The sequence below is a fragment of the Chinchilla lanigera genome, unplaced genomic scaffold, assembly GCF_000276665.1.
Source record: "Chinchilla lanigera isolate Chin_1 unplaced genomic scaffold, ChiLan1.0 scaffold00032, whole genome shotgun sequence".
NCBI classification, from domain to species: domain Eukaryota; kingdom Metazoa; phylum Chordata; class Mammalia; order Rodentia; family Chinchillidae; genus Chinchilla; species Chinchilla lanigera.
Genome location: NW_004955433.1, coordinates 16,207,052 through 16,217,058, shown reverse-complemented (window position 1 = coordinate 16,217,058; position 10,007 = coordinate 16,207,052). Strand labels below are relative to the sequence as shown.

The 10,007-nt window shown below is 43.9% G+C and overlaps 1 pseudogene; it reads left to right on the top strand.

Moving 5' to 3' along the window:
* Positions 1–4,572: 4,572 nt before the first annotated feature.
* Positions 4,573–10,007, top strand: part of LOC102013643 — a 28,698-nt pseudogene continuing 23,263 nt past the window's right edge.

Sequence of the window (10,007 nt, the reverse complement as noted above, 5' to 3'; positions counted from 1 at the left end):
AGGATGAAAATAGGAGATGGAGAAGAAGCCCAGGCCTTTACAAGACACAGACATTGGCTGGAATTCTGGCCTCCCACCCACTCAGAATTGTTGAGAGTCTTAGCTCTAACATCCTGCTACCTAGGTTTAAATCCTGACTCTACCATCGGTAAGCTGTATGACTTGAGACAACTACTCCGACTTTCTGTAGCTAGTACCTTATTGCAAATCTGAGGAAAAGTCATGCGTGTTTTATAGGTCTATTCTATGTATTAAGTGATACAACACATGTAAAAAGCTTAGAAGAATGCTTAGCAGATAATAGAACTCAATTCAATACTGACTGTTATTATCATCACCATTATTAACTAATAATATGTTCCTATTCAAGTTATTACTTTCAATATGCTTCAGTCTTCCCTTCCATAAAACAGGTACAATGAGATTATAAGACTAAAACAAGACAGTGGATGAGCAATTCTCCAGGGCAATGCCTGGTTAAGGCTTTAGCTCAGTCATACATTAAAATGTCAGCTGAATGTCCTAAATTTAATGGTCACTAGTCAAGGAACACTACATGCTTTGAAGCAACTGAAGGAAGTAAGGCCTGGCATGGTAGCTGGCTTTATTTATTGTCAAGGCCAGCACATTCATCAACTCCCCTCATTAAAATTTGCCAATTAATGAGCAGTGGCATACCCCTTAGCAAAGGTCAGTAGCAACCTAAGCAAACTTATCAAAAATTCAAAGAGGTGCAGAGTTTGGGAAAAGTTCATTCTTCCCTTAATTAACGGATCTAATTACAATCCTGACATAACAAAATGCAAAATGCACTCTTCAAAAGACACCAAGTCAAAGGTTTAACAGCCCAGATAACCTTCTCCTTTGGTACAGCCTGACCCAAATGTAAGGGAGGAGGGAGGAGGGAATCTTAGCGTACAGTCAACAGGGTTGATGAAAGGCTTTTTCAAGAAACTAAAGCTTAGTAGCACATCAGAATCCCAAAGCAACAAAGGAACTGAGAGGAAATAAAAACGCTCCCACATCCTGGGATGTGGGTGAACACAGAGTCAAGGCTCTCACTAATCTCCCTTCTTAGCAGATGTCAAAGTATTTATTTGGTGACCTTTCCTAGCTAGTTATGAATAGCACTTTAACATCCTAAAGAGTCTGGATCTGTAATTGTTGCCTCATTTAGATAAAAACCTAAAGTACAATGAGACAGAATGGATACGCTGTGCTTAAATTGTTTCTGAAATAGCAGGTTCAGAATTTCAAACCAGGTCTCACTAACCAAAGGCATCGGGAAAAGGCAGCCTGACCTCCCACTCATCCACTCAGGGAGCCGCCATCTTGGGAGGGTAAGCTCTGTCTGCTCTATGACCTAGGATCAGTTTCAGAGAAGACTTCAAAAACTCCCACGACTTCAGGTTTCAATTCATTACATGAAAGTGAGCGGATGTAATGATAAGAGCCATTAAATTTTAGTGCTTCCTACCAGTTTCAAGGGTGTTCAAAACTTTTAGTCAGCAAGGGGCTTTTCCACTCAGAGTGCCTGAAAAACTTCTTCAGAAGCTCCTAAGAAGCCTGCTCATGGATTGGAATAAACATGTCACCAGATATTATTAACCTGAAAGAGGAAATATATGCTCAGAGAAAAGAACTGACTGCCCCAAAGTCAAAGAGAAAGGTAATAGGGATACATGCAGGCCATCCTCAGCAGGATCAGATGTGTTAGTACCACCTGTTTAATCATTTCTTTATTCAGTAAATCTCTTTTGAGCATCTTGGATGTGTTGGCCTTGTGTAGTCACCAGAAACTGGTTGGGCACCCAAAACAGCCATTATCCTACCCATCATAGCACTTGTCTTCTAGTGGAGAAGACAGACAACAAACAAAGGAAAAGAAAATGCAGTTAGTGTCGCTGTTTACAGAGAATTAAAACAGAATGATGTTGCAGTCATCTGGACCTAGAATGTCCCCCCAAAAGCCAGCGTGTTAAAGGCCTGGGCTCCAGCTTGGGACTATTGGAAGATGGTGAAAATGTTAGAGGTGGGCTTAGTGGGAGGTCTTCAGGTCATGGGGCACACCCTTGAAGGGGACTGCAGGGCCCTCCTCCCTTCCTCTTTTTCTTGGTGCTGCATACCGTGTTTGCTCTGCCACACACTCTATCCCTGAAGGGCTGTCACATCACAGCCCCCAAAGCAACAGGACCAGGTAATCATGGGAGAGAACTTCCAAACATCTGAGCCAAAATAAGCCTTTTCTCCTCTAAAAATTGATCCTCTCAGGTATTTGTTATAGTGACGAGAAGCCAACTAACACAGACGTGATGGTGACTGAGTGGTTCTCAGAGCTGGCGTGACCACAGAAGCTCTCCCTGACAGGTGACTGACATGCCAGCTGAAATGCTAAGACATGAATGGCACAAAGAGCTCTCCTTGAGAAGGCCAGAAGGAAGAGCAAAAAAGTAGAGGGAAATGATTGGTGCAGATCCCTAAGGCTGCTTAAGCACACGAGAAACAAGGCACAGTACTGCATCTGCAATACCAACTGCTTGGAAGGCTCAGGCAGGAAGGTCACAGTTCAAGGCCAGCCAAGGAAACTTAGCAAGCCCGTGTCTCAAAATAAAATATAAACGGGCTGGAGATGCAGCTCAGTGGTAGAGCATTGCCCTAGTGTGCACTAGGTCCTGAGTTCCACCCCAGCATCACAGTTGAAGAAGGAGAAGAGAAGGAAGGGGAGAAAGAGGAGAAAAAGGAGAAGGAATGGGGGAAGGAGGAAAACATGAGGAAGAAAAAGACCAAGAAGATTAAGATGTCTAGAACCTAGAGGGTCAGGAGGAGAGGGGAATGAGATGAGATTGGACAGACACAGCGTAGATAATAGAGGACTTTACAATCGCACGTGTCCACGGTACATTTTGTGCATTTCCTTCCAAGTGAAACAAAATCTACTAGAGGGTCTTAACCAGAGATGTGATCTGAATTCTCTTTTAAAGATCACCCTGAGAATGGATAAGTAAAAAGTGGTAAGGAGAGAGACAGATAATAGGAAATTCTATTTGGCCATTAAAAAAAAAAAAAGAGTGAAATTCTGTCAGTTATAGCAACATGGATGATACTGGAGGACACTGTGTCAAATGAAGCAAATCAGGCACAGAAAGACAAATACCAATTATTCTCACACGCAGAAGTTAAAAGCTTGATCTCAGAAAAAGCAGAGAAAGAGGAGCAGTTTCCAAGCCTGGGGAAGGTGTGGGGCATGCGAGGGTGGAGGAAAGGGGGTTATAATGGGTACAAGTGCGCAATGGGGCGGTTGAACACCTTCCAATGTTCTATAGCAGAGTAGGGAAAATATGATTGACAACAATTAATGGGTTTTTTTGAGACAGGGTCTCACTACATAGTTCCAGCTGGCCTTGAACTCACTGTGTATCCCAGGCTGGCCTCGAACTCATCCTCTGCCTCAGCCTCCAAAGTACCCTCCTGGGATTACAGGCATGTGCCACCAGGCCCGGCCTGACAACAGCTAATTATTTCAAAAGAACTGGCAGAGAGGATTCTAAATGTTCCCAATACCAAGAAAAGATAAATGTCTGAAGTGATAAATATGCCAATGACCCTGATCTGATCTTTTCACAGTGCATACACACACTGAAATGTTACACTGTGCCCATAAATATGTAGAGTTGCATATTAATCAAAAACAAAAACACGTTTTTGAAAGATCATCTTACAGTCTTAAGTGAAATAAATCAGACACAAAGTTTATGTATCATATGGTTTCTCTCATATGAGAGAACCAAGATATAAATAATTTAAAGAGGAAAATAAAACATAGATAATAGAAAACAGGGAGATAGATCCTTTGCAAATGGGACCAAGGGGTGGAGGGAGCGGAAGGAGGAGCGAAGGAGGGAGAAAGAATGAAGAGGCGTTCTGTCCTTGCAGAACATAAATGTAATCATTATCCACTAAACATGCACGAATAAAAACCTTTAATCCTGGCTGGACTGCTGGGGACCGGGAGGGGAGGTCTGACATTCAGAGAAGCGGCATCAGGCCGCCAGGTAAGAGATGCGCGTGTAGGTAGGGGGGGGGGGGCAAGGGAGGCACCTTGCAGGAAGAGTTAACAGATTCTGCACAGAAACTGTGTGACTGGGGTTGGGGACTTAGCTCACCGGCACAGCGCCTGCCTGGCAAGCGCGAGGTTGTGAGTTCAATCCCTGGTAATGGAAAAGAAAAAAGAAAAGAAAAAAAAAAAAGAAAAAGAAAGAAAAGAAAGAAAGAAAGAAAGAAAGAAAGAAAGAAAGAAAGAAAGAAAGAAAGAAAGAAAGAAAGAAAGAAAGAAAGAAACTGTGTGACTGTGAGGGGAGGGGAGGAAAGACGGGGAGCAACTCTGGGGGTTTGGGGCTTGAGCCATGAACGTTGATCCTGGGATAAGAAGAACAGGCCTTGGGAAAGAAGCAGACGTGAGGGTTAGAAATAGTTCTTTCCGGGCAGACGTAGGTGCCTACTAGGTGCGCACGGGGGACAGCAGAGGGGGAGCAAGGCGTCCACCTGGAGTCAGCTGTGAGCGCTGTTACTAGGATGAGGCCGCCCAGGATAGAGGAGCCTCTTCTCCCAGGTGCAGCCCATCCTCCGCTCTGCGGCCGGAGCGCCCGCCGCCGTCTCCGCGCGCAGCAGCTCCCGGCAGCTCGGGGACGGCACCGGCGCGAGGCGGCTCTGAGCGGCCTGGGCGCAGCTCGTTTGCAGTCGGCGCTTCCTCCCGGTAAGCAAAAGGCGCTCGGAGGTGAGACGCGGAAACGCACACTTCCTGTGATGTGCTGCAAAGTGAACCCTGGGCCCGCACTCAAGCCCTTCAAAAAGAAAAAGGGGAAAGAAAAAAAAATCAGTCGGCTTGCAGAAACTGTGGAGTTTTACTTACTGTGCACACAGGGACGAAAAAAAGCAGCCGCAGCTCCCGGCGTCGCTCGCGCCTCGCAGCCCGGTGTGAGGCTGCCCCCTCGCGGCCGCTGCGGCTTAGGACCGCCCGACGATTCCCAAATCAGTTCTTTTAAAGTTGCAACACATGGCTGCCTTTATTTGCTCCTAATTTTTTTTTTTTTTCCTTGAATAAGCACAATTTCTAGAAATCAATCCCACGGGAATTCATTACAGGAATTTGAAAAAGGAAGGCGTGAGAAATCTCTTACATAACTTTAACCAATACCACATTAAAAGGTAGGTTTTCTTTTAAATATGGTTCTTTATCCCCCAGTTCTGAAGCATTGATATATACGGAACTATCAGATTCAGGTAAGTACCTGGCGGTCCCCTAAGGTTCCCCGGGGAGTTTGACCTTGCTGTGATACGTGGGGCTGATTATTATGTGGGTTCCCCTGAACGCAGCACCTGAGACCAGGTGAACGCAGAGGAAGTCAGAAAGCAGGGGTGTGGACGGGTGGGAGTCAAAAGCGAAGGAGGAAAACCCAGGGACGGGTTAATCACCTATTTCTTTGTGGGTCCGCTGGAGCTCACTCCCACCGGAAAACTTCTAAGACCCCACACAGGAAGCATCTCAAGATTGGCCAGCTGAAGGACAGAAAGCTGGAGCTTTTTTGTTTTCTGGTTTTGGTTTTGTTTTTCGGTGTTCATTCCAATGCTTCATTTTTTTTTTTTTTTTTTTTAAATTTTTGAGACAGGTTTTCACAAAGTCATTAAAATGCCCAGGCTGGGATAGAACCTGCAATCCTTCTGCCTCAGCCTCCCCAAATGCAGGGATTACAAGCAATGCCACCACACGCGGGTAACCTGGTGCATTTTTAAGCATCCCTCATGCCTCCTTGGTGAAAGATCGCTCTCTCACACATACAATCTGCGTTTCTAAGCAGCTGAGCATCCTTATGTCGCTTGAGAAGAAAATCTAGAGGCAGAAAACCAAAAAAGACCTTGGGACCCACCCTTAACAGTCCAGTGAGGCAGGAGCAAACACTGTCCCTCTTAGCTGAGCTGAAAGGGATGGGATGGGCCGAGGGAGGTGGTCTGGGGTGGAAGTCACACACATCTGTGACTTCCAGGGAGAGTCTCAGCCTGAATAATTTAGGGAAGCCTTGCTCTGCGGAGGACAGGGCACCACATTGGCTATTTACTAGCCGTGTGAGCTTTGGCAAACTTCTTTTTGCACTGAACCTTAATTTCTTCATCCATAAAGTCATTATAATGGTAGCTATAATTAAGTGCTCTTCTAAATAATAAATGTGTTAATATATGCGAGGTGTCTAGTGCAAGGGGAAAAACACATTAAGTTGTTATAGTATTGCTAATAAAATAATAATTATAAGAGTAATATCTCATTTGCCTCACTGGTCTCCAATTTTGGCTCACGTTTATTAACTCCATTTTGGTCTTGCTCTTACTTTGTAGCTTCTGTTTATTCAGATCTATGGTAAGTTGCTTTTGGCTTACTTCCTTTCTTCCTTCCTGACATATTTATAGAGCCCTAACTGTGCTTCAAGCACCATATTCACCTTACTCTGTAATTCTGCTTCATTTGTATAAATACTGCCCCCAACTCACCCCTAGACTGCACCACATCAGTGCTTTTAAGGCTCAGCGTACCACACTGGACGTGCAACAGAGAGACCAAAAGTGACCTCCAAACAAGCACCGTTCCTTCCCAGCAGTCACCTTGCAGTCTCACAGGTGATTTTCTTTACAGCCCCACCCCACCCCTTCCATGTGTCTAGGTAACAATACAGAACTGGCACATTAACTTTAGTGTATTTAAGACAAAAATAATTTTTTAATTTGTAGATATGTGCGACAACACAAAACAGAGAATTTACCCAATACTCAAGACCAGGACTTACTCTTCTTCTGTAACCTTCACCCCTCACTTAACTTAGTAACCTGCCTCATAAGCATACAGTAAGTATTTAGCTACCATATTCATTCATTTATCAAATGCCTTAAGCACCTACTATGTGATAATGGATTAGGTGCCAAAGAAAGACACACAAGTGATTAAAATATGGTTTATGATTTCAAGGTCACTATGGTCTTAAAGATGATAACACTAAATACCTCTAAGAATGTGTGTGATGTGTCTGTCTACTCTAGAAAACAGCAGGATCCTTGGGAAAGAAACTAATCCATGTTTGTGTTCCCTGTGACACATAATAGGCTCCTAATAAATGCTGGTAACAGAAAAAAAGGAAAGAAATAGAAAACTCAGTTGCTTCAGAGGAAAATGAACGTGATATACAACAAAAGGCTCTTGAAAGAGTTTTGTGGTGGTTTGAGTGTCTCCTCCAAAGCGTGTGTGGAAACTGAGTTGCCCCTGAACCCGTGTTGAGAGGTGGGAGTTCTGGGAGTTGTGCCTGGGAAAGCATAGTGCTGCTGCTGCTGCTGCTAGAAAAGGACCAGTCAAGCTTTCTGTCTCTGGTTCTTCTGCCCTTCTGCCTTGTGAGAAGAAGCGTCAGGCACCATTTGGGGAGCAGAGACCAAATCTATCCCCACCTTGACCTTGGACATCCCAGCCTCCAGAACTATGAGATATAAATTTCCATTCTTTGTAAATTATCAGTCTGTGACATTCTGTCACAGCAGCACAAAATGGACCTACGCAATGTTAGGAAGTCGAATTAAAAGGTGAGTAGGATTTTAATAGACAAAAGTGTGAAAGGAAAAAAGAACACATTACTAGTAGAAGAAACAAAGGTACAGAGTCAGGAACTATTTATGCACACTGTGTGCTAAGAGTTTTCAGTATGAGCCAGGTATGGTGGTGCACACCTATAATCCCACCACTCTGGGAGGCTGAAGCAGGAGGCTCACCAGCCTGAGCAGCATAGCAATTTAGCAAGACCCTATCTCAAAATAAAAAGTAAATGATTGGAGATGTGGCTCAGTGATAGTGTTTGCCTAACAAGCACAAGACCCCGGGTTCAATCCTCAGAACCTTAAAAAAAATAATTTTTTATCAAGCAATAGAGAAAGTAAATGCTACCATCTAAGCACTAAACTGAGGTCTAGAGATAGCCAAATGGAAAATCAAATAGAGGTCTTGATCTTCTTAGATATGAAGATCAAGATAACTTGGGACAAGGTAATTAATACATCATCAAAGTTCCTTCCCCATCCCCCACCCCGCATTTACATAATAATCCCTACTTGTCAGACACTGCTCTTGGAGGATAGATGGGAGGAGGAGGAAAACCACTTAAGTAACTATGGTACTGACTTAAGTGAGCCACAGTGAATGACCCGCAGTGATTCCAGGAGCTATAAAAAAGAGGAAGCAAAGCTGGGCATGGTAGCACTGCTACTTAAGAGGCTGAGGCAGGAGGATCATGAGCTTGAGGCCAGCCTGAACAACTTAGTGAGATGCTGTCTTAAAATAAAAAGAAGAAAAAGGAGAGGGTAAGGAAGAGGTAGAAGGAGATGGGAGGGGAGAGGAGGAAGGGGGAGTGAGATCGCGTACCAGTAAAAGTTAAAAGGGACTCCAGCCTGGAGTGGTCCTTAGAAATGGATGAACAGGAAGGAGGAACTAGAGAAAGTATCTTTTCGGTTTTAAAAAGGGCGACGCATCCAGAAGATAGCCAGTTATTTCCTGCCACACACATCTCCTGCCACTTGGTTCCCTGTGTAGTCTTACACCTGAGACTGGCTCATCTCCTGAAGAAGGAGAAGGGAAGAAAGGGAAAGAAAAGGAATAGAAAAGCTGCCATGGCTCCCAGTCCTTTTTAATGTATGATTCCACTTATGAGGACTTGTTCTGCAGCCTTCCTATACTCTTTGCCCTTTCTCTGTTTTAGCTTAACCAGCATAAAGAAGACTCACTCCTTGAAATCACATGTTAACTGAGCTTAGCACACAGTAAGTACTCAAAGCTGATGAAGAAGAATGGAAGGAAGGAAGGAAGGACAGAAAGAAAGACCCTTGACAGAGACTGGCTTTCATTTATGGGACACTGCAAACCCACTGAATGTTTGCTTTTTTTCCAGAGCATTCAGGTGTTCCATAGAGAAGCACACTGTTCCAAACCCGAAGGCCAGCAGCAATATTTGAAAAAGCTAAAAGAGGGACAAAATGCTGGGTCACTGACACACCTGTTCTTGAGGCATGAGCCAGACACTGGGGTTGAATCTGATATGGGAAAATGTAAAGGCCCTAAACTAGTTAATCCTGGCCTCAGCCTAGGGTATTTCAGGGAAACACAAGGGAGATATAGTTGAGGGGAAAGGCTGAATGCTGAATTCAGTAGATAAAGAATTAGATGAGGCGGAAGAATAAGTAGGTTCATTTAATCCATGCAGCGGATCACTTGGGGCAGTCTACTAAGACTCTAGCCTAGCACCAGAGGGAGCTGATCATGGGTGTTAAAATTCAATTCACTTCCCTCTTTTAGTAACAATGAAGCTTGAAAATTTGAAAAATATTCATCCACAAAGAATTCTCAGGAGGAGCTAGAAAGTCACCCCGCTCCAGCTGATACCTTGCTCTGTTAATGATTTGTATACATGTGAATAAAAGGTTCAGTACTCCTATTAATTACCTAAAAGATGATTAATCTCCTTTGCCACTCAAATTAAGGAATCAAGAGGGAGCTCACCTAATACTGTTCTGCAGCACAGATCTGAGAAAGAAGGATGCTTCCTTACACATTCACCATGCTCTTCCCCAGCTTCCTTTCTGTCCCTGTTTGTACACCAATCTAGGAGGATCATACAGAAATGAAATCTGTATGATCCACCCTGGTTTTTGCTCACATCTTTGAAGTAGAAGTCACAGGGCACAAACTTTCTAAACCAGGGCACATGGTTCTGTTCACCATCAGAATGTCGTCTTCTCCCATATCACCTAAATCAGGCACTTCACCTAAACTGGTCATAGAATCAGAAATGCCCACTGGTCTTCTTTAAGTCACAGTAGATTTACCTATTTATGCTACCTGTGTTTGGGTCTTAACCCCCAGCCTTATAATTCAACTTCTCATTTCTAAATGCCACTCTAAAATGTAATTTGGATATTCCCCTACCTTG